Raw genomic sequence first — 21,825 nt, forward strand, 5'->3', positions numbered from 1 at the left:
TTGGTGTGGTGTGTGTGTGTGTTGTGTTGTGTGTGTGTGTGTTGTGTGTGTTGTGTGTGTGTGTTGTGTGTGTGTGTTGTGTGTGTGTTGTGTTGTGTGTGTGTGTATGTGTGTGTTGTGTTGTGTGTGTGTGTGTATGTGTGTGTGTGTGTGTGTGTGTGTGTATGTGTGTGTGTGTGTGTGCACGCACCCTCAGAGCCCAGAAGTGGTTGCTAGAACCCCAGGAGCTGGAGTTACAGGCAGTCATGAAGTGCCTGATTTCTTGATGTGGCACTGGAAAATAAGCTGGATCGATCCTCAGGAAGAGCAGCAAGTGCTTCTAACCACCCTGCCATCTCTCCAGCCCCTTAACCTTGTTTTTGATTGTTTTCTGCTGCTTACTTTTAAAAAGGTAGGAGCTCAGAACTTAGAATACAAATCGAGAATAAATAATTAGAACATGGAACATAAAAACCTGGTGACCTTTAATCACAGAGAAAAAAAAGCCCCGTCTAAAGTGTGTCTGTCTCTACTTTTTTTCTTTGATATAGAATCACATGCAGGCATATATAAACACATACACACACACACACATACACACACAAACACACACACATACATGCAACACTCATATACACGTGTGCACATACACATATGCACACATTTATACACGTGCACACACACACACACAGACACACACACACAGACACACATACACACACACACTTTCTCCCAGATGACATTGAATCAATAAGCCCTGGGTAACACGTCTGAGTCATAAGTGTGGTGACAGTAAGAGTAGGTGTCTGAGGTGTCAAAGAGATTCTACCTGTCCAAGGTGCTTCTTACACATGGAGCTGTTGCTGCTCTCTCTCTCTCTCTCTCCATGTGTGTGTATGTGTGTGCATGTGTTTATGTATATATGTGCATAGGCATGTGTGTGTTGCACATGTCAACAACCTTAAGTATAGCTCTTATCTACCTTGTCTTTTCAAATAATTCTCTCATTGGCCACTAGCTCAGGGGCTGGCACCACCCGGCGATTCCCATGTTTGCATCCCTGGTGCTGGCATTAGAAGAGTGAACCTTTATGCCAGGTTCTTCTTTCCCATTGCCTCTGTGCATGAAGCTCTGGTTCTCAGACTTGCAAGCAGTCATTTCACTAACTGAACTATGTCCATCCCCTGCTGTCTTTTAAATACCAGTTGTCCGTATCTTGCGCAGGAGCTGAATAGGGCAACCCTAAGCACTAACGAGAGATTTCTTTGTTTATGAAAAACAAACAGATGAAAACAATTATTATATTCTCAGGAAAGTATCTCTAAACCAGAAATAAGTGGCTCACGATGATGACACTAGTCCAATGTTTACATGTTATATTTGTGTTTTATACTTAAAAATCCTTTTATGATGCACATGGCTATGGTTATTTTTTAAGGTGGTATAGCCAGTGTTGCTATCTCCAGTCAGAACCTTTTCAGCACCTTGAGGTCGTTAGCAGCAATGCTACGGGCTCCTTCTCAGGTGCTGACAGCTACCAATTTCCTTTCTCTCTCTGGGAATTAACCCACTCTTGCACTTTACATAAATGGAGTTACATGAACATGGCTTTTGTGCTCCAGCTTGTCTCTCTCCGCACAACCTTTCCAGCTTCATCTATGTAGCAACAAATCAGCTCTCCTTTCCTTTCTATGTTTGTTTAATCTTCTGTTGTCCTTGTTTTATTCATGCATTCATCAGTTGATAGACATTTGATTCTTTCCACTCTCCAGATGTTACAAATAACGTAGCCAAAGCAGTTCTCAAGCTTTGGCTGTTTGTTTGTATGAAGTGTCTTAGTATTTGTGAAGTACTTTCAAACCTCTTGTCTCATTGGCCCTCACAAATACTCGTTGGAACAAGACGGTCTCCCTATTTCTATTTTATACGCGGCAAAATAGAGGTACTTAGAACAAATTGTCTAATACATGCTAGAATCAGCACACCAATCTAGTTCTATTTTAACTGTGGTTTAAAGAATGTCAGTAGAGGGGCTGGGAGGTTGGTTCAGTGAGGAACGTGCTTGCTGGACAAGCAAGCATGAAGATCTGAGTTCGGATCCCTTGCACTTGTGAAAACGCCTAACATGGCTTAAAAATTCTGCAGCTCATGTGTTGGTGTGTAGAGACAGGGACTTGTGGGCCACAGAGCCTAACCAATGTGCTGAGCTCCTGGTCCAGTGAGAGACACTCTCAAAAGTAGGTTGGGGACCAATACAAGAACGTGTGACGTCAATCTTTGTTAGGCCTCCACATGCGAATACTTGTGCAAGTACACTCACGCGTACACAGGTCTGAGTGTGCACACACTCAAGAATGTCAAAAGAAGCACAGCGTCCCCAAGGAAAGCTGACATTTGTTTCATATTTCTAGGTCTTAGATGTCAGTGTTTTTACTCCTGCTGGTCGGAAAAACAATGCTGACACCAATTTACAGCATTGTGAGGAAAATGTTGCCATAACAAGTGGTGGAAATTTCCTAAAACAGAGTTGAAATAGAATTCTACTGGACGGTTGCATAGGAACAAGGATTCATGCCTCTCTTGTTTGGTGAGTCTACTTTCAAGGAAAATGCAAGGACAGATTGTAGCTGTTCGCAGTTTCAAAGCTTCACAGAAAGAAAAGGCTTTGGATTATTTTGTCTCTTAGTTAGCATGCATCTTGGAGACACGTCTAGGGCTGTATTTAAGTCTTAACACGGTCTATTAATATTTCAGTTTTGGCATGAGACACATGAGATAGTATTATTCACGCAGTCTTTGCCAAAAGCATTCTGAGTCAAAACTAGACTAAATACAGTCACTTTTTTTTAAAATCATTTGAATCATCATATTTCAACATTTGGTAGAAGATTTTAGAAATGATTTAATCCAAGTCCTTCCACAATGCACGGATCCTGGATCATGAATTGAACATTCCCTTGTCGCTTGTCCTCTGAAGCCAAAAGCAGTGTCACTTATAACAAAGGACAGGAGCTCAGAAGCAAATGAGGAGGTTGCTTTTAGCTTTCCCCTGTGGGGAATGTCTTTCCCACATGTCTTCTGTCCTGCCCTATGCCTTCTGCCTTACGGAGCCATGTGTCCCATCTCATGTGTGTCACGACTCCTATTCCATTTGTCACACTGTATTGAGACATCGACTTTCATTATCATATAATTATTGAGATTTATGTAATTTTGCTTATCCTTAGCATTCAGTAGATTTCCTACTAGAGTTGAGTTTAATTGTGCATGTGTCTCTGTGTGTAGTACTGTATGTATGCATATGGATATGTAGGTGTGTTTGCATATGTGTGTGTGTCTGTGTGGGCCACAGGTTAATATTGAATATCTAGTTCTTCCAGTCCCCACCTTACTTTTTGAGAGAGGGTCTCTCACTGAACCTGCTGCTCACTAACTCAGCAGGACTGGCTGTCCAGTGAGCTCTCTGGCTCCTCCTGTCTCTTCCTACCCAGGGCTCCAGTCACAAGCATGCACACTTGACTTTGAACGTAGATGCTGGGGATCTGAACTCAGGTCCTCCTGCTTATACTGCAACCACTCACAGATGGCGCTTCTCTCTAACTCCTGGATTGACTGATTCTTAGAATAATGACTTTGAATTCCGACTTAGCTGATTATGAAAACAAAAAGCACCAATAATATAAACTGATATGTGCTGATCTCTTCATAGCTAGAACTATGAGATTTGTCCAATATCTTGTACACGACCCCGGCACTTAGGTAGTTGATGAATTCTATGAAGATTAGGAGCCAAGCCAGACAAATAAAGATTGGATCCTGATGTTTATCGAGACTTCCAATACCTATGCATGTAATTGATGGTGTGTCAGTGTTTGAGATGTGGCAAATGGTTAGTGGTGGTAAGATTGGGCCACCTATTACTTAACTGTATAGTCCCTCCTTCAATGTAAAAGTATTGAGCAATTGTTTTGCAGGTGGAACAAACAGGAATTTTTGACTGGTTGGATGTGGGTGTAACAGATTAAAAGTTGAGGATGCCTCCTGTGCTTTGGGTCACTGGAAGGGTGGAGTTGCTGTCCCCTGAGTCAGGGCTTGGGGGATCTGTGGTGGGGCAGGTCTCAAGGAAGTCTACTTTAGATAGACAATTGGGATACCTTAACCAAGAAAGGTCTGAGGGCCTGACAGTATGTTCCCAGAGAGGCTGAGGATGGAAATGCATTACCAAAGTTTAAGGCCATTTAGACATAGCAAAATCCAGGAGCATAACAGAGCAGTCACAGCAGGGCTGGGGTGGAGAGTACCTGGACAAGGAGTGTTTCCAGAAGAAAAAACAGTCCAGATGCCCTTAGCACATTGGATGTTCACACAAGTTCATATTGGCAGTACGGGGAATGTGTGGCTGGAAGAGGAGACAGGGAAAGCGAGAGAAAAGCTTCGTGGACTAGGGTCAGATCACACATGACCTGCAGGCCACTCTAAAGACTCGGGTTTGTTTTACTCTGTTCAGGTAGGTAGTCTTCATACGGTTTCTTGTGCAGTGGTGATGTGGTTTGACTTATGGAATCAAGCTCCTCCTCTGGGTGTTCTGTTGAAAATACACTGAAGAATTCTAAACAACAACAACAACAAAAACAAAACAAAACAAAACTTCGAGTGGAAGCATGGAGACTTTAAAAAGTGGATGTGTAGAAATCCAGGGAAAAGATGATGGTAGGTGGGGTGGGAACAGGAAGCAAGAAAAGTCTGGATTCTGGATCTATTTTAAAAGTTGAGCCAAGAGCATTTCCTTATGGATAGAATGTAGGCTATGATAGAAAAGGGGATCCAAGGTTTTGATCTAAACAATCAGGAAGATGGAGTTGTCCTCAACAAAATAGGAGTGTCAGTGGTGAAGGAGGTTGGATTAGGGAGATCAGACTTGTTTGCACCGTTAGGGTTTCTAGGTAGCAATTCAAGTTATACTAAGGTTGGGGAAGACAAAAAGACTATTGACCTAGAGCAATAAAAACAAGCAAACATTTAGGGACAGTTTGAGAATTTAGGGACTTATAAAGATGGACCATGAACTTCAGATAACACCACACACACACACACACACACACACACACACACACACACCCCATTCCAAGTGTGGGGAGGGGCAGAAGATAGAGCTCAATAAGGGTAACAGAGCCTGTGGGTACGAGGGTGAGAAAGATCCCAAGACATCTGAGAATCTGGCTCTTTTTATGATGGTTGACATGCATGAGGACACAGAAAGACAATGAGATTTACCCTAGGAATTCAAGACAAAGGTGGAGAACTCTTTTGGAGGAGCCGAGGAAAGAGTAGCACCTGTAGGTTCCCTTCTGACCCTGTTGGAAGTGAAGAAATGAGAGGAAGATTCTTTTTCTTGGACCCTGTTTATGTGTTTTAAGAACTTCTAAGGAAGATGGATGCTGTCATCAAAAGATGTATTCTATTGACTTCTCTTTGTATACCATGGGAGGTCTGTGGTGTTGGACTTCCTATTACACATAAAGTAAGCAATATAGGGACAAAGGAAAACAATGTGGACATTGCCCTTAAACTGTGTGTGACTATCATATTGAAACTCAAAATGATGGTTTCATTACAGGGTAAAATAATGACAACCAAACTGAGCCAGCCACAGGGAATGTGCTCCATTGTTATCAGTGGACAAAATCCTCGAGGGCACATTGTCAATGATGTTCAAGTTGAACAGCATTTTTAAATAAGAGCGTAGCCTTTACATTTCAGGTGGCTTAGAATTAAAATAGCTCAGATTTAAAATAGAATTAAAAATAGCTGCCAACAAACTTGAGTTCGAATTTTACCTTTTAGCTGGCTAGGTAAGACTTCTTACGCTCTTTTTTTTTTTGTTTCTTTTTTTCGGAGCTGGGGACCGAACCCAGGGCCTTGCGCTTCCTAGGTAAGCGCTCTACCACTGAGCTAAATCCCCAGTCCTTCTTATGCTCCTAATGTCGTCACCTTTTATATCTTTTAATATGGATTCAATGAGGACTACTTCAGAGGAAAAGGAAAAATAAAATTCAGTACCTACTCCAAAGAAGTAATATAGACAGAAGAGTGGCAGAGAAGTCGTTGATGTGAGAAATGTTGGAATGTTTTCTGTATCTTTAATCTGTGTCTTCTATGGAACTCTTGGAAGCACTCTTTAAATTACTCACTATATTACACAGCCCATCAGTAGCAGCTGTGAGAGCCAACCATAACCCTTTGAAATGGAAATTTCTCTTTGGATTTAATATCTAGCAGAGAAAAGAACTGGAATGATAAAAACTGGAATCACCCTCATTTGGTTTATTTGTTATAACATAGACCACAAAGACTAAGTACATTTAGAAAACATGTGAAATTATACTAAAGCCGATGTGGAGATATTTTCAAAGAAAGGTAGTAAATATTAAATAAATATAAATATTGCTTTACTCTTTAAATTAATCCACTTAAATATCTTTGACATAGAAAAAAAGCGTCTTAGCTATTGTTTCATTTTATACATTGGATCTGTTCTCTTAATGTTAGTCTGATTGGGTTATTAGATAAATGGTTGCCTACAGTCATTGTTCTGAAGTGTGATTGATGTTGGATGTGAGAGTAGAAACACTGAGACCTCTTATTCTTTAGTGGAGGAACTCACTTGATTGATAATCACGATGAGTGAGCCAGGCTAGAGACAGTAGGTAAGATGGCGTCCTGTGGCATTATCCTTGGTTTTGTGTGGGCCTGGGAACAAAACACATTGTCCCGAGTATTGTTTTTGTCACGTGCCAACTACCACTCTCGGTTTGAATCTATGATGTCTTGTGAGTGGAATGGAGGATTTGAGATAGTCATCTGTGTGGGTGAACACCAAAGCTGCACCCAGGCCAGGACTAGAAGACTCTCGGGATCGGAATTAGTCACCCCAGTGACAGAGCCCATTTCTAAACTGAGTCACCCTCAGCGCCATCCTTTTTCCATGTTTTGGTCCTTTTCTACTGGACTAGAGATGAATAAAATGCAGCTGAAATTTTAGTGATGATTACTACAAACAAACAAACAAACAAACAATGGTTTGGAGGTTTCCAGAATAGGAACTTCCTCTTGAGAACTTGTTCGTTCTCTGTCTACTTCCTGTCTTCTTGCCTTGGCTCAGGTACCTTTCCTCCATCCCCAAAACATCACCAAGTTCTAATTTTAAAGATAGTCTTACCAAAATCATCCTCCTGTGACTGACAATGAGCATAGAGGAACCTGTTTTGAGAAACTTCCTTATGTCTAACCTTCTTGTGCTGTGGCTTAAGTTAAATTAGGCAGGAAAAGGGAAGAGACACTGCCATCGATGGGCAAAGATAGATGGGAAAATCTTCCCTGGCATCATCAAGTATCTGCGCTGAGAAGCAGAATCTCATCTATTTCAAATGGCTTGAGATGCTTTGCCATTGCATGCTACTGTCTTGGAAAAATAATCAGAATAAACTGTGGGTCTCCTGAGGGAGACTCTGGCATGAGTGTATTATGCAACTTTGTTTGCAAGTACAGGAGACTCTAGGGCTAAGGGTGGGTGCTGTGTTTTGAATACCCATTCTTCTCTTCCTGGTTTCTGTAACAGTGGCTAGTAAATAATGGTTGTTTAATAATCCTTATTGAAACAAACAAACAAACAAACAAACAAACAAACAAACAAACAGAAAGGTGGTATGCTTGACACACACACATGCTCACATATACACACATCTGTCCTAAAGTTAATATGTGAGTGTATTACACACATTACACACACACACACACACACACACACACACACACACACACACACAAACACACACACACACACACACACACACACACACACACGGACTATATGTTCTAAAACTCAAGAATAAAGCATTGTTTTTTACTTTCTTCAGAGAGTAAAGTCTACTGTCTGGGAAGTGCAGAGAAAGATTCAATAATGTAATCAGGACTCCAATTGCATAGGGTCTTTATAATAGACCAGACATCAACCATTTGCATTGCGTTTGGCAGTGAGCAGACAGAAACATTATATTTTTAAACACACTGCTTGGATCATGATACAAATTTGCTTCTGAGCATCACATGATAGAAAGCTGCCAGATTCCTAGCCTCCATCAATAGGTTTAAGATTATGTTGCTGGAGTTGGGGAAGTGAACTCTTGGGTTGGTAACTTGTAGCGTTTCATTCAGATTTTATTGTGACGGTTGGGACAGAAGCTCAGCAGAGAACAAGGCACTGACTTTTAGGAATCACTTCCTACTTCTCAGCACACCTCAGGACTGGATCAGTGCCCTAATGCTACTAGTGTTAGACCTCTGCAGGTAGGAGTAGGAGGTAAATGAATAGCTGGCAGCAACTTCTAGGCCTTTTCTGGGTAGTAGCCTATTTCATGGCCTTGCTGATAGCATGACACTTCCTGCCAAACTCGCCGTAATGTAAACAGTTCAACAAGTGGGTGACTTTGGGAGGAGCCCTCTGTCATTCCTGTCAAAGGGCTTCAGCATTTCCTCTGGGTGGCTGCCTCCTCCCACAGATTCAAAAGAAAACAAACAAGCCTGCTCTATGACAGGCCAGTGGTACTTTACTGAAGTGTGAGGCACCTCCTGGTCTAGGCCCTCATGGTTTAACAGAGGTCACAAGTTGGCAGCTGAGGTTGCGTAAGGTGACTTTTTTCCCCTGCTATAATTGCATGTGAATGACTGTATTATAGCTCTATTCATACAATTAGTGTAAGGCTCCCTACTCCTCACCTGACTGACTCATACTTTTCCATTACCTGACTGGCTTCTAAAGGCCCTGGCCTTACCAGACCAAACCATGGAAGGAAGGAAACAATATTAAAACCAAATTACTTAGGTTAAGTGTGGAGAGGCACCAAATATAGCAGACATTTATACATCGCCCTAAGATACTGGATCATACGCTATTAGAATCATTGTTTCCAGACCTAGAGGAAAGCAGCCATAGCAGGACCCTGAGAACTTGGCTATTAACATCTGTCTGCATAAAACCAAGACATTGGCTTGAAAGACACTCTGAGGGATTTCCTTGGACTAAGCTAAAACCTTATTTCTTCTTGACATTTTTTTCTTAGAATTTCTGATTTTAGAAGAGTTCTGAACTAAACACTGAACTAAACTAAAACACTGAACTAAAAATGGCTTCTTCTCCATCCTTTCATTTACATTTTTCTAGTATTACATGATATTATTTATTAACTTTCTTCCTACATTTCCTATGAAGGCATCTCTGGTGTTTGGGTTTTTTTTTTTCTTGTATTATGTATTTGCACTTCATATTTCTATATTCGTGAACTCACTTTGCCTAAATTTGCTGAGCTGCTGCTCTATGCTGGGTCTTTGTGAACTGGGGATGTCAACTCGGGTTTAACTCTGAGTGAGGGCCTAAGGGACTGCAAGAGTGTTGTTGGGAGTCGGTGATTTAGGAGGTACTGAATCGTAGCCATTTTTAGTGATGGGAAAATGTACCCAAGATAGGCATCATAGATCCTTATGGTATATGATTCCCAGGATTTTTAGTTAGAGAATAACTGACCTTCTTCACACCAGCTGTCTCTTAAAAGCCCAAAGTGACTCAAACATGGTATTTATTTATTTAAAATTATAGACTTACAAGAAGTTACAAAGGTAATAGAGTGAGTTTCTGTGTTCAAGTCACTCAGTTTCCCCCACTGGATATAAGAACAAGGGAAATTGCTGTCTATACAATGTCATCTATGGTTCTGTGCAGTCCCAGTTACAGTTGCTAAAATCAAAATACAGACTTACTTGATTTACACCAAGATTGTTCTTGTTACCTGCTCTTTATCCACTATTACCAAACTTGGACAATCACTGGTCTATTTTTATTTTTCTACACTTGCCTTGCCATTTTGTGACAGTTATATCAATGGAATAAAAAAAGTATATGTCCTTTTGGGCCAGTATAATAGTCTTGAGATCCATCCAAGTTGTGTATATCAATAGTTTATTCCTTCTTATGTCTGAGTAGTACTCTACAGGGTGACTGCACTGCCAGCTGTTGCCTACTTCAAATCAAGTTGCTCTGGACAGATACATACAGGTCTTGGGGGCACATAATATATTTCCAATTCTCTAGGATAAATGCTAGATAATATGGGTAAATGCATGCTTAGTCTTTGTTAAAAAATGTAAGTGCTTCTCAGAGTGACCATTTTATATTCCCAGTGTACATTTGTTATTTAATAAGTAGGATAACTTATTAAGAATCTGAGTACTTAGGAGGCAGAGGCAGGCAGGCTTCTATGAATGTGAGGCCAGCCTGGTCTACAAAGCTAGTTCCAGGACAGGCAGGGCTGTTAGACAGAGAAACTCTGTCTTGAAAAACCAAACCAAACCAAACCAAACCAAACCAAACCAACCAACTGACCAGCCAACCAACCAACCTACCAACCAACCAACCAACCAACCAACCAACAAAAGACCACAAAGAAACTGATTTTTGATAAAGTCCCGAAATGAGAAAAGCCAATTTGTGGGTCTATGTGTATCATGGCTCCTTTGCAAGATGTCATAATAATGCAGAGATGCAGGTAAGATAGTATATTACTTGTGTCAGAACAGCAATATGCTGTTATATTAGATGGATGGGAGCAGGAATAGACACGTCAATCAACAGGCCTTCCTTCATTGAGGTCACTTTATCAACACAGGCACAGTTTGTCCTGGCATTTCAGATAACTCTGGGGCACTTTGTTGTCACAGGGTACTCATCCTCCAAGATACAGAAACTTTTTAAAGCACTATCTGCTTATTTTCATCATAGTCACAGAAGCAAGATCTCTTTAGTACTAACTTTTCAAAGAAGACTGCAAAGATAAAAGGTCTCGGAGTGAAATTCAGAGACAGTAATCAAAGCTACAGGATAGTGGGAGGGAAGATATCCCTGGCCTTGGACTCAGTTCTGCCACATTATTTTTGTTAGCTCAGCCATTTGACTGGCTCATGATACTTGGTTGTTCCAGGCCTCAGCTGCCTTTTCTATGCAATGGGGACACTACTGTTCTCTTTAGAGGGTGAATGACATTAAATGCAATTGTTCCTATAAATCAGTGGGCTGAAAATATCAACACCCACAGCTACTATTTGCTTGGTCTTATTACGTCCAAGACACTGGACGTCCTCTCTAGGTGCTTAAGGAATAGGACTGTGCCCACTCTCCTTCTAATTTCTTGTCTTCCTACTGTCTCCTTATTTCCTTAAGTGTGTAAGTGATAAGTGTGATGGTGGATTACAACTGCATTCTTGCACATAACGAAAGCTATATGTGCCAGGTAGAGTTCTAGGTCCCGAGGAACCAACCTCAAACTGCTTTCTTCTGTCTTCTTAATGCTTAGTCTTTCAGAGGAAGACTAAGAAGACGCCTACAGGCAAACAGAAATGCTTCTGCTTTTCAGACATGGCTGAGAGCAGTGAAACAGGAAGCAGGGCATTACCTAGCAGTAGCAGGATAGGGTGGCGGGGGAGAAGCGGAAAGGAGAGAAGGCAGTTTGAGGAGATAGTTGATATGAGGCAGGGAGACAATGAAGAGAGCTCTTTGAGAAATAACTCAAGAAAGCAATCTGTAAGAATTAGGTCACAAGAGAGAAATAAAAAACAACAGCAGAAAGCAGTAGGGAGACAATGAGGCAGAGTGTGTAAAACTCCATTGGTAGAATGTGGATAGGACCAGTGACAATATATTAGAACTATGAGAACGATCAATTGGGAGAGGCAGCAATGGGTCCAGGAAAGCTTGTCTTGGGCTCAGGACCCCTTGGATTCTTTCCCATCTGCAGCACTTAGCTGCAGTACATTGGAATACGTTTTTAAACCTGTCTCTGACTCCAGGTTGCTTACTACCAATAGGAGTAAAATAACACCATGTCCTTCGGATGGTTGTTGTGAAAATTAAACAACGTAAGTCATTTTAAAGACTGCAAATTGTGACTAGCATTTGACAATGCAGACTTAGGACAGCTGACAATTATAGGCACTGTATGCACGCACGACTATTTTTTTTTATTTTTTAATTTTTATTTATTTATTTATTTATTTTTATTAACTTGAGTATTTCTTATATACATTTCGAGTATTATTCCCTTTCCCGGTTTCCGGGCAAACATCCCCCTGCCCCCTCCCCTTTCTTATCGGTGTTCCCCTCCCTGTCCTCCCCCCATTGCTGCCCTCCCCCCAAAAATCTAGTTCACTGGGGGTTCAGTCTTAGCAGGACCCAGGGCTTCCCCTTCCACTGGTGCTCTTACTAGGATATTCATTGCTACCTATGGGGACAGAGTCCAGGGTCAGTCCATGTATAGTCTTTAGGTAGTGGCTTAGTCCCTGGAAGCTCTGGTTGGTTGGCATTGTTGTTCATAAGGGGTCTCGAGCCCCTTCAAGCTCTTCCAGTTCTTTCTCTGATTCCTTCAATGGGGATCCTATTCTCAGTTCAGTGATTTGCTGCTGGCATTCGCCTCTGTGTTTGCTGTATTCTGGCTGTGTCTCTCAGGAGCGATCTACATCCGGCTCCTGTCGGCTGCACTTCTTTGCTTCATCCATCTTGTCTAATTGGGTGGCTGTATATGTATGGGCCACATATGGGGCAGGCTCTAAATGGGTGTTCCTTCTGTGTCTGTTTTACTCTTTGCCTCTCTATTCCCTGCCAAGGGTATTCTTGTTCCCCTTTTAAAGAAGGAGTGAAGCATTCACATTTTGATCATCCGTCTTGAGTTTCGTTTGTTCTAGGGATCTAGGGTAATTCAAGCATTTGGGCTAATAGTCACTTATCAATGAGTGCATACCATGTGTGTTTTTCTGTGATTGGGTTACCTCACTCAGGATGATATTTTCCAGTTCCAACCATTTGCCTACGAATTTCATAAACTCGTTGTTTTTGATAGCTGAGTAATATTCCATTGTGTAGATGTACCACATTTTCTGTATCCATTCCTCTGTTGAAGGGCATCTGGGTTCTTTCCAGCTTCTGGCTATTATAAATAAGGCTGCGATGAACATAGTGGAGCACGTGTCTTTTTTATATGTTGGGGCATCTTTTGGGTATATGCCCAAGAGAGGTATAGCTGGATCCTCAGGCAGTTCAATGTCCAATTTTCTCAGGATCCTCCAGACTGATTTCCAGAATGGTTTTACCAGTCTGCAATCCCACCAACAATGGAGGAGTGTTCCTCTTTCTCCACATCCTTGCCAGCATCTGCTGTCACCTGAGTTTTTGATCATAGCCATTCTCACTGGTGTGAGGTGAAATCTCAGGGTTGTTTTGATTTGCATTTCCCTTATGACTAAAGATGTTGAACATTTCTTTAGGTGTTTCTCAGCCATTTGGCATTCCTCAGCTGTGAATTGTTTGTTTAGCTCTGAACCCCATTTTTTAATAGGGTTATTTGTCTCCCTGCGGTCTAACTTCTTGAGTTCTTTGTATATTTTGGATATAAGGCCTCTCTATCTGTTGTAGGATTGGTAAAGATCTTTTCCCAATCTGTTGGTTGCTGTTTTGTCCTAACCACAGTGTCCTTTGCCTTACAGAAGCTTTGCAGTTTTATGAGATCCCATTTGTTGATTCTTGATCTTAGAGCATAAGCCATTGGTGTTTTGTTCAGGAAATTTTTTCCAGTGCCCATGTGTTTGAGATGCTGTCCTAGTTTTTCTTCTATTAGTTTGAGTGTATCTGGTTTGATGTGGAGGTCCTTGATCCACTTGGACTTAAGCTTTGTACAGGGTGATAAGCATGGATTGATCTGCACGCATGACTATTATGAAGCAAAACGATGCCTGTAATGTGCTCTAAGGTCAATAAAGTTAGTTATTTTAAACTTAATCGTACCCTATCCTCACTGATTTTGTCTTTCAGAAACTGTTGCCACTTTAGCATGCTAATATTTTAGGACTAAATGACATAACCCCAAACTTACAGGCGGACTGAAGTGAAGCAGGTCAGAGTGAAGACTGAGTGAAGCGGGAAGCAAGTGGTGGGCAAATTAGAGCGAACAGTCTGATTTGTCTAGACAGGTAGCTGTGCCTTAGCCGCAGTAGCCTGCTTCACTATCAGCAGCGTCACAGGCGAATTCTTCAAGGGAAGCTGAGGATCTGGAATTCTTAGATAAAATTTCAGGCGGTATACACTTTGGCATTTAAGCCACAGAGTTCAAAAAAACCACCTCGCTTCTCCAGGAGCTGTGCTTTAGGAAGGTGAACTCTTCCCGGTCCACCTGCTGGGAAATGCTGAGGGCGGCAGATGAGTCTGTGAGATCATTCAGGAATGGAGTTCACGAAAGGCCAAAGTACATGGGTTAAGCACTGGAAGCCCTGGAGCAGACAGAACCAGGAAAATTGTACTCATAAGCTGCTCCAAAGAAGGAGGATGTTAAAAACAAGGTGGCATTTGACCCAAAGTGACCTAGGTATATGTGATAACTTCATCTGAGGCTGGCCCCAATGCCACACATGTCTGCACTTCGAATATACAGGTCGTTCTTCAGCAATCAGGTTATACAGTAGCAGTATTGTTAAGTCCCACGGCTTCCTGGGCCCTGGATTACACCTGCTCTGCATAGCTATGCATCATCCGCAGTTGGGCAACTGCTTGCTTTTGTCTTGAGGCTCTCCTGAGCCGTTCACATTTGGAAAGCAGGAAGGCTTCACTAGAGTCAGATAATGGAAGCTGATAGATGAGCTAAATGGGAGAACAGGTGTGCAGACAATGCCGTAGTTCATTAATGGATTGCTTCCACTATCATAAGGCTACTGGCTTATAGTTTCCAGAACTCAGCAAGGCCCAATTAAGGCTTCACGATTTTTGAAAAACGATCTTCTATCTATCGGTATAATAAAGAGGAAAAAAATCTGATGTCTATCGCTAAAATTGAAAATAAGAATCAAACATCAGATATAATTTAAGACTTACAGGGCAGTGCCAGTTGGTGGACGATTCTTTCTGGCTTTGAAAGTTTTTTTTTATTATTATAGATTAGCTGTGCGGGTAACTGGTTTTATATGCATCTTTTTACATGCACTGCATGTGTTTTGATCATAGTCACCCTCACTCCCCTCTCTTGTTCATCCTCCTTTCCCAACTTGTCCCCCATCTACTTCCATGTCCTGTGTGTGAACCCGTGACTTTAAGCAGATTTGCATATAGGATCATGGGTGAGAGGTTATTTAGAGGAACACAGGCAAGGCACTACTGAAGAAAATGTCCCCTCCCTCCCAGCAATCATTCATGACTTAGAAAGGGATGGCTGGGGCCTTGTGAGCCCTTTGCCTCTACAATATAATGTTGATTGGTACAATCTTGTTCAGTTAATTATGGGCACCGAGAGTTCACAAGTGCAAGGACCATATCCTTCTTGGAGGATAGCGTTCAACAACACTTCTCTTTCCTCCCACTTATGCATATTTTTCTGCTCTCTCTTTCATGATATTCATGGGGCCTTCGAGGAGGAGGTATAGATGTCTCTTTTAGGGATGAGCAGAAAAATGGTTCCTAGCAAGGTACCATTTTGCTCTGCCAGGGACACTTAGCAATGTTTGGAGACATTTGTGGGTTTTACAACCTAGGGGAAGAGTTAGTTATTGGTATGCAAGTATAGAGACCAGGGATCAGAGTTTCCCCATCAGCCACCATGCTAAAGAACTATTAGGTTCAGTTTGTCAATGGTGGCAAGGGTAAGAAAACTGCTATAATTTTAAAGGGAAGAATTTGTGTGAGTGCCATTATGAGACGGTAACTTCAGAAATGAAGTTAGGAGCATAAATTAAAGACTGACACACAATGCACTGAGTTATAGGTATGCATTATGTGGTTGTGACAAATATGCCTTCCTTCATGAAATCTTAGCTTTATCAGTCAAGCCACTTATACATGCAGGGGCCCATCTACCTCCCCTTATAACCAGAAGTCAATTTCACTGTAAAAAGATGCTTAAAGCCACACAAAGAAGACTGCCAAGAGATGGATGTGCTGATACACAGAGTAGTAATCAGACAAATAATTCAAAAGATAACTGAAGGTCTACAATCCTGCAGGGGAACCCACCAATTGTGTCACCTCCAGCAGCTGGTTACAAGGTGTATCTTCTTTGCCATTTGCTTTGTTAATTGTAGAGGAATTTTTAACCAAGCAACATGGCTGGAATAAGAGATAAATATAATTATATGAATAATGTGATAATAAATTATTATCAACTCTCACAAGACAGACAGGAAAGGGAATACAGGAAGGGAGAGGGGAATTCTGTTCTGTCAGTTGAGTTCAGTGGAGTTAGTAAGTTGGGAGTCAATTCTAGTCTGTACAGTTGAGTTCAGTCAGTGAGTGGAGGCAGTAGGGTTTGAGGCCAAGCAGAGCAATCCAGTGAGAAGCTGAGAGATACCAGTTTGAATCAATCAGCTTGGAGAGGAGTTTAAGCCAGCATAGCTGAGTTAAACCAGCCAGCTAGAGTTCAGGAAGAACTAGAAAGGGTGAGTTTATTCTGTAGTATGCCTCTGAGATGACGACTACATCTGGCAAATAAAAGTTACTTTTATAGTTAATGGATACTTTAAGTATAAAGAAAATCAAAAGACAAATTAGTAGAGGCCAAGGAGCTTGTGTATACTGTGCAGCAGACTTTCTATCTGTCAGGTATAATATTTGTTAGGAAGTTCTCCTAAAGTTGTGGGCCATTACTTCTGAAGGAAGAGGTGTTAGGCTGAAATGGAGACCAAGCTGTTGGTGAAATATTGAATTTCTCAAAATGTTGGATGGAAAGGAAGTATGATTCATGCTAGATATTTTTTCTTTCCCTACAAGGACAATTTTGACTTCCAAAGTGTTTTGTTTTCCTCCATCTTTATTAACTTGGGTATTTCTTATTTACATTTCAATTGTTATTCCCTTTCCCGGTTTCCAGGCCAACATCCCCATAACCCCTCCCCCTCCCCTTCTCGATAGGTGTTCCCCTCCCGACCCTCCCTCCATTTCTGCCCTCCCCCCCAACAATCACGTTCACTGGGGGTTCAGTCTTGGCAGGACCAAGGGCTTGCCCTTCCACTGGTGCTGTTACTAGGCCATTCGTTGTTACCTATGCAGTTGGAGCTCAGGGTCAGTCCATGTATAGTCTTTGGGTAGTGGCTTAGTCCCTGGAAGCTCTGGTTGCTTGGCATTGTTGTTCATATGGGGTCTCGAGCCCCTTCAAGCTCTTCCAGTCCTTTCTCCGAATCCTTCAACAGCGGTCCTGGTCTCAGTTCAGTGGTTTGCTGCTGGCATTCGTCTATGTATTTGCCGTATTTTGGCTGTGTCTCTCAGAAGGGAGCTAGATATGGTTCCCAAGCATTTTGATTTTGCTGTAAGGAATCATGGGTGGGGAACGGCTTTTGAATGAAACTCATATATGACTTAATAAATTAGGTAGACTTTCTTCCTTGTCTATATACCATGGAAGTATTATGAACCCATGAAAATCATCTCAACTAGAAAAACACGAACACACACTGAACTATTTACAGGAGATGCTTCACTGAGAAGCTAAATTGCTATGCACATCGTCTTTTTAAGCTGATATGATCTACTCATAATGCCTGTCAGTTATCCTCTTTCTCACCTCTGACATCAAAACCAGGAAGAAGACATATGAATGGAGTATTGACCAGATTCAATAAGTACTTTTCATATAATTATATAAGCTTTACCTGTGGAAACATTATCATTCAGTGTCTATGATAAGAGTGGGGCCCAGAGTGGCCAGGTACTTTGTTTAAAGTCAGCTCATAAGCGGTGTTGGTGGAGGTGCTGAAGTTTTAGGGTAGGTGATCTAATCCCAGAAGGTGCAATTTATACATACTCAACACCATCTCTGCACTCTGTTCTGCAATCAAGGTTTAGAAAAGCTCAAGCCACTTGAGTTTGTTTTGCTGGATGTGAGTTGGGGAGACTAGGACAATCGATTCTTCGTTTTTTTGTTTTTGTTTTTTTTTGTTTTGTTTTTTTTTCCCTGAGATTTATTTGAATTCTTTTATCCTTAAAGCAACAAGGTCAACAAACATTTGGAATGGGTAAGATGTATAACGTGTGCAGAGGGCGAGAAAACAGACTGTGGTCGGGAAGAGTGGCTCGCGTTCTAGTTAAACAAAGTTACAACAAAGTAATGCAGGGCCGATTAGTATCTCTGAGCCCCCAAGTCTTCATTTTGGTAAATGAGTGGACACCTCGCTGAGTTGTTGTACGAAACACACACACCAAAGGTACATCCACGTTAAACGATGCCAGCTGAGGCACCAGGCCGTTCCTGGTACCTGGGAACTGCTCGTGGGATGTGAGTCCCTATATAGTTGCAGAGGCTAGTGGTAGAATTCTCGACTTGGGATGGATTTGCAACTAAATCTCAGATAAGTATTTTAAAACTTGGGGGTTCCCCCCAGTGAACTAGTCTATGGGGGGAGGGCGGCAATGGGGGGAGGGTTGGGAGGGGAACACCCATAAGGAAGGGGAGGGGGGAGGGGGATGTTTGCCCGGAAACCGGGAAAGGGAATAACACTCGAAATGTATATAAGAAATACTCAAGTTAATAAAAAAAAAAAAAAAAAAAAAAAAACTTGGGGGTTCCAATCTGTCTTTACCAAGGAGAATTGAGTCCCTTGGAAAATGATTTGGGGGACTTTGACTTCTAAGAACGGGTATGACATATTGTATGTGTTCACTGTACATGGCTACCCACATTTTTTAGGTAGCATATTGCTTACTAGTAATGATTTAATTTGTGTGTATGTGTGCTGTAAAATCTATGTTCGAGAAAACGAAACCAAGTAATAGCCAGGAAGGTGGGTGTTGTTGTAAAAATATAAAAATAAAAATGTATTGTGGTCTTTTTACCCGCTAGGTCCTCACCACAGGTGCCCCAAGATATCTAGCAGATATCTTGGCGGAAACACAGCCCAGCCGCACACTTTCCTACACTCAAACCCTCACATAAAAGAACACACAACACAGTAATCTTAGATCCAATTGGTAAGATATAATTGCCCACTTAAACATACAAAGCCCAGTACCATCCATCCCTTAAGAACATTAATAACAACCTGTAAATACACAGAGCAGAATCTTAACATCACCTGCCATGGCTTCTCCCCTCTCTCCGTCTCCTTCTCCCTCTCCCTTAGTCTCCTCCCCTTCCTTCAAACTTATCTCCCGCCCATCCTTCCTTCTCCTCCAATGACAGGCCTCCTTCTATCCTGTACCTGCCTCACCTGTGACATCATCCTCCAGGTGGGACATGTAATGAATTAGTATGTTCATATGGATCATGAAGATAAAGTACCCCGAGGAAGATGGCATGGTTCGCTACACGGATGGATGGTACTTCCCTGAATCAACATTGTATCGATGAAGGAATGGCAGTGGAAGACGATGGTGTGAGAACTGACAAGTGCGTTGTTGATGTGCCACACAGGCAACTTAGAAGCCTGAGTGACATTTTCTGTTTTGTGACCCTCAACGGGCGATGGTTACCCGGTTTGAGACGGTGAGCACTCCAGCCCCTGCCTCTAGACCCAGAGCCTAAGAAAATTAGGAAGGATCGCCCTCTAGAGGCCTCGTTAACAGCATCGCTGTGAACCCAGGCGGATGTGGGCAGATGACAGTCTCCTTCATTAGGACCTTGCAACCGAAAGCAACTGCTAATTTGAGAGGCTATGAATTCAAGGTTTGCAAAGGGTAGAGGGCTTTACCACGTGGGGCTAGTTAGCACAACTTAGGTAATTAGACAATCCAGTTTGCCTCCCTTCTGAGCTTTCTCGGCACACTAATTGAATAGAGCAGCGGATCTTTAATGACAAATCCCTTTCATAAGCAGGAAATTAAAACTCAGTAAACAAAAGAAACAACAGTTAATTAGCAAGAGGTGGCACATTTTTCCGACTCTGTCATGGCTACAAGAGTGACTGCTTAAACATTGTCTTTATAATTCGGTTCATTTGTCAAGACTAGAATGCATCGAAATATCAGGGCCACTAAATTCTGCTTAGATTCCCATCTTATACTGTTTTTTTTTTCCTAGAAATGTTCTAGAATTAAGAAACTATATGATTAAATGGGTGAGAGATAAGATCAAGGCTGGAAGGACTTAGACAGTGAGCAGGAAACATCTTTTTGAAGATACAATAGGGCTGGAGAGATGGCTCAGTGGTTAAGAGCACCGACTGCTCTTCCAGAGGTCCTGAGTTCAAATCCCAGCAACCACATGGTGGCTCACAACCATCTGTAATGGGATTGATGCCCTCTTCTGGTGTGTCTGAAGACAGCTACAGTGTACTTACATACATAAAGTAAATAAATAAAATATTAAAAAAAAAGAAGATACAATATAGGTGGCAATAAACATTTGTGAAGAAGGCCTAAGTAGAGTAAGAAAAAACAACATCCAAATCTAAACAGAACACTTTTGTTCAAAAGAGATTTCATGAAGCTCACACACACCAGATACATATCCAATTTGACCAGACAGCCTCTAGTGTATTCATGTTAGCATCTATGACCCTTGCTCCAGCCACTCGCTTTTGGGGTCACATGATTGACGTCAGTAATAGTAAGCTTGTGGTGTTGCTGTTATGTCATCGCTGAGGCTAGGCAAAGCCCTAACAATTCGGTAATGGGTACACGGTGGAGCTCTGTAGGCAATAACACTCAGTTCCATTACGAACTACTAGCATGTATGCAGAACTTCACTCAAAAGGAGAAAAACGCCCCACACTTCTTTCAAGGTGCCATACTTCTGAATGTTTCTTTGGTGTCTCACTCACAGTGCGCTGAAAATAAATTGCCGATTGAGTCTTGGCTGGCATTTCTTCCCAGGTCATAAATTTTCGGAGTCAGGCACAAAATCAGTAAACAAGACTTATAACATCGGGGAAGTGCAAAACAGACAGCCTCAAGGCAGGATGTGAAATTGACTTGTAAGATGAAGCCCTTACATTCAGACCTACACAACCAGGAGGAAAAAAAAGTCTTTTTTGACAAAGCACAGAAACATTGGGCCGCTGATTTAACCTTGACAAGATGCATGGAAAAGTCTCATCGAGGATCCAGGCCAGAGAATACTCTTTTGGGGACTAGATTTCCCCGCAACTTAAATAACATGCCGGTAAATACTACCCACTTTACATTCCCTAAGGGTTGTATTAATAAAGGAAGGTGTCATTTAAAAATGTCTTGGAAATGTCTCTGTTGATCCTAAAGGACACTGAAAATGATTACTAGCCTGAAATGGTAAACACTGTGTGTGTGTGTGTGTGTGTGTGTGTGTGTGTGTGTAGTGCTCTCTGTCTGTCTCTGTCTCTCTGTATTGAGTGTAGTATATGTACTTTTTAGTGTAGGAGAGAGCATGCTCATTTGTGCAGAGGCATAGGGTCAAGGTAGGAAGGGTCATATTTTCCCTCCCCTTTCCTTCCTCCCTCCCTCCCTCCCTCCCTCCCTCCCTCCCTCCCTCCCTCCCTTCCTCCCTCCCTCCCTTCCTCCCTCCCTTTCTTCTTTCCTTCCTTCCTGTTTTTGACAAGGTCTCTTTGAACCCGAAGTTGATTTCAGTTCAGCTGGCATGGGTCACCAATGAGATTCAGAGATCTGCCTTTCTTCACACCCTCAGTGGGGTGAGAGGCATATACCCAGCTTTTGTTTTTCATGTGAGGGCCGGGGATTGAAAATTCTCGTGTTTGCACAGCAGACATTTTACCAACTGAGCTGCCTTCCTGCACCATGGAAATATTACCTCTTGGTAATAAAATTACATAGCACTTAACAAACAATTAAATTTACAAAAACAA

At 41.9% G+C, this 21,825-nt stretch overlaps 1 long non-coding RNA gene across 1 annotated transcript; it reads right to left on the bottom strand.

Annotated features, from left to right (window-relative positions):
- Positions 1 to 16,852: 16,852 nt before the first annotated feature.
- LOC134480397 (uncharacterized) lies at positions 16,853 to 21,409 on the bottom strand. Its single transcript, XR_010054824.1, has 2 exons — positions 19,090 to 21,409; positions 16,853 to 17,358 (listed from the first exon to the last, which is right to left on the bottom strand). It is a non-coding gene; the product is annotated as an uncharacterized LOC134480397 (long non-coding RNA).
- Positions 21,410 to 21,825: the final 416 nt, after the last annotated feature.

The sequence above is a fragment of the Rattus norvegicus genome, chromosome 9 (genome assembly GCF_036323735.1).
Source record: "Rattus norvegicus strain BN/NHsdMcwi chromosome 9, GRCr8, whole genome shotgun sequence".
Lineage (NCBI taxonomy): Eukaryota > Metazoa > Chordata > Mammalia > Rodentia > Muridae > Rattus > Rattus norvegicus.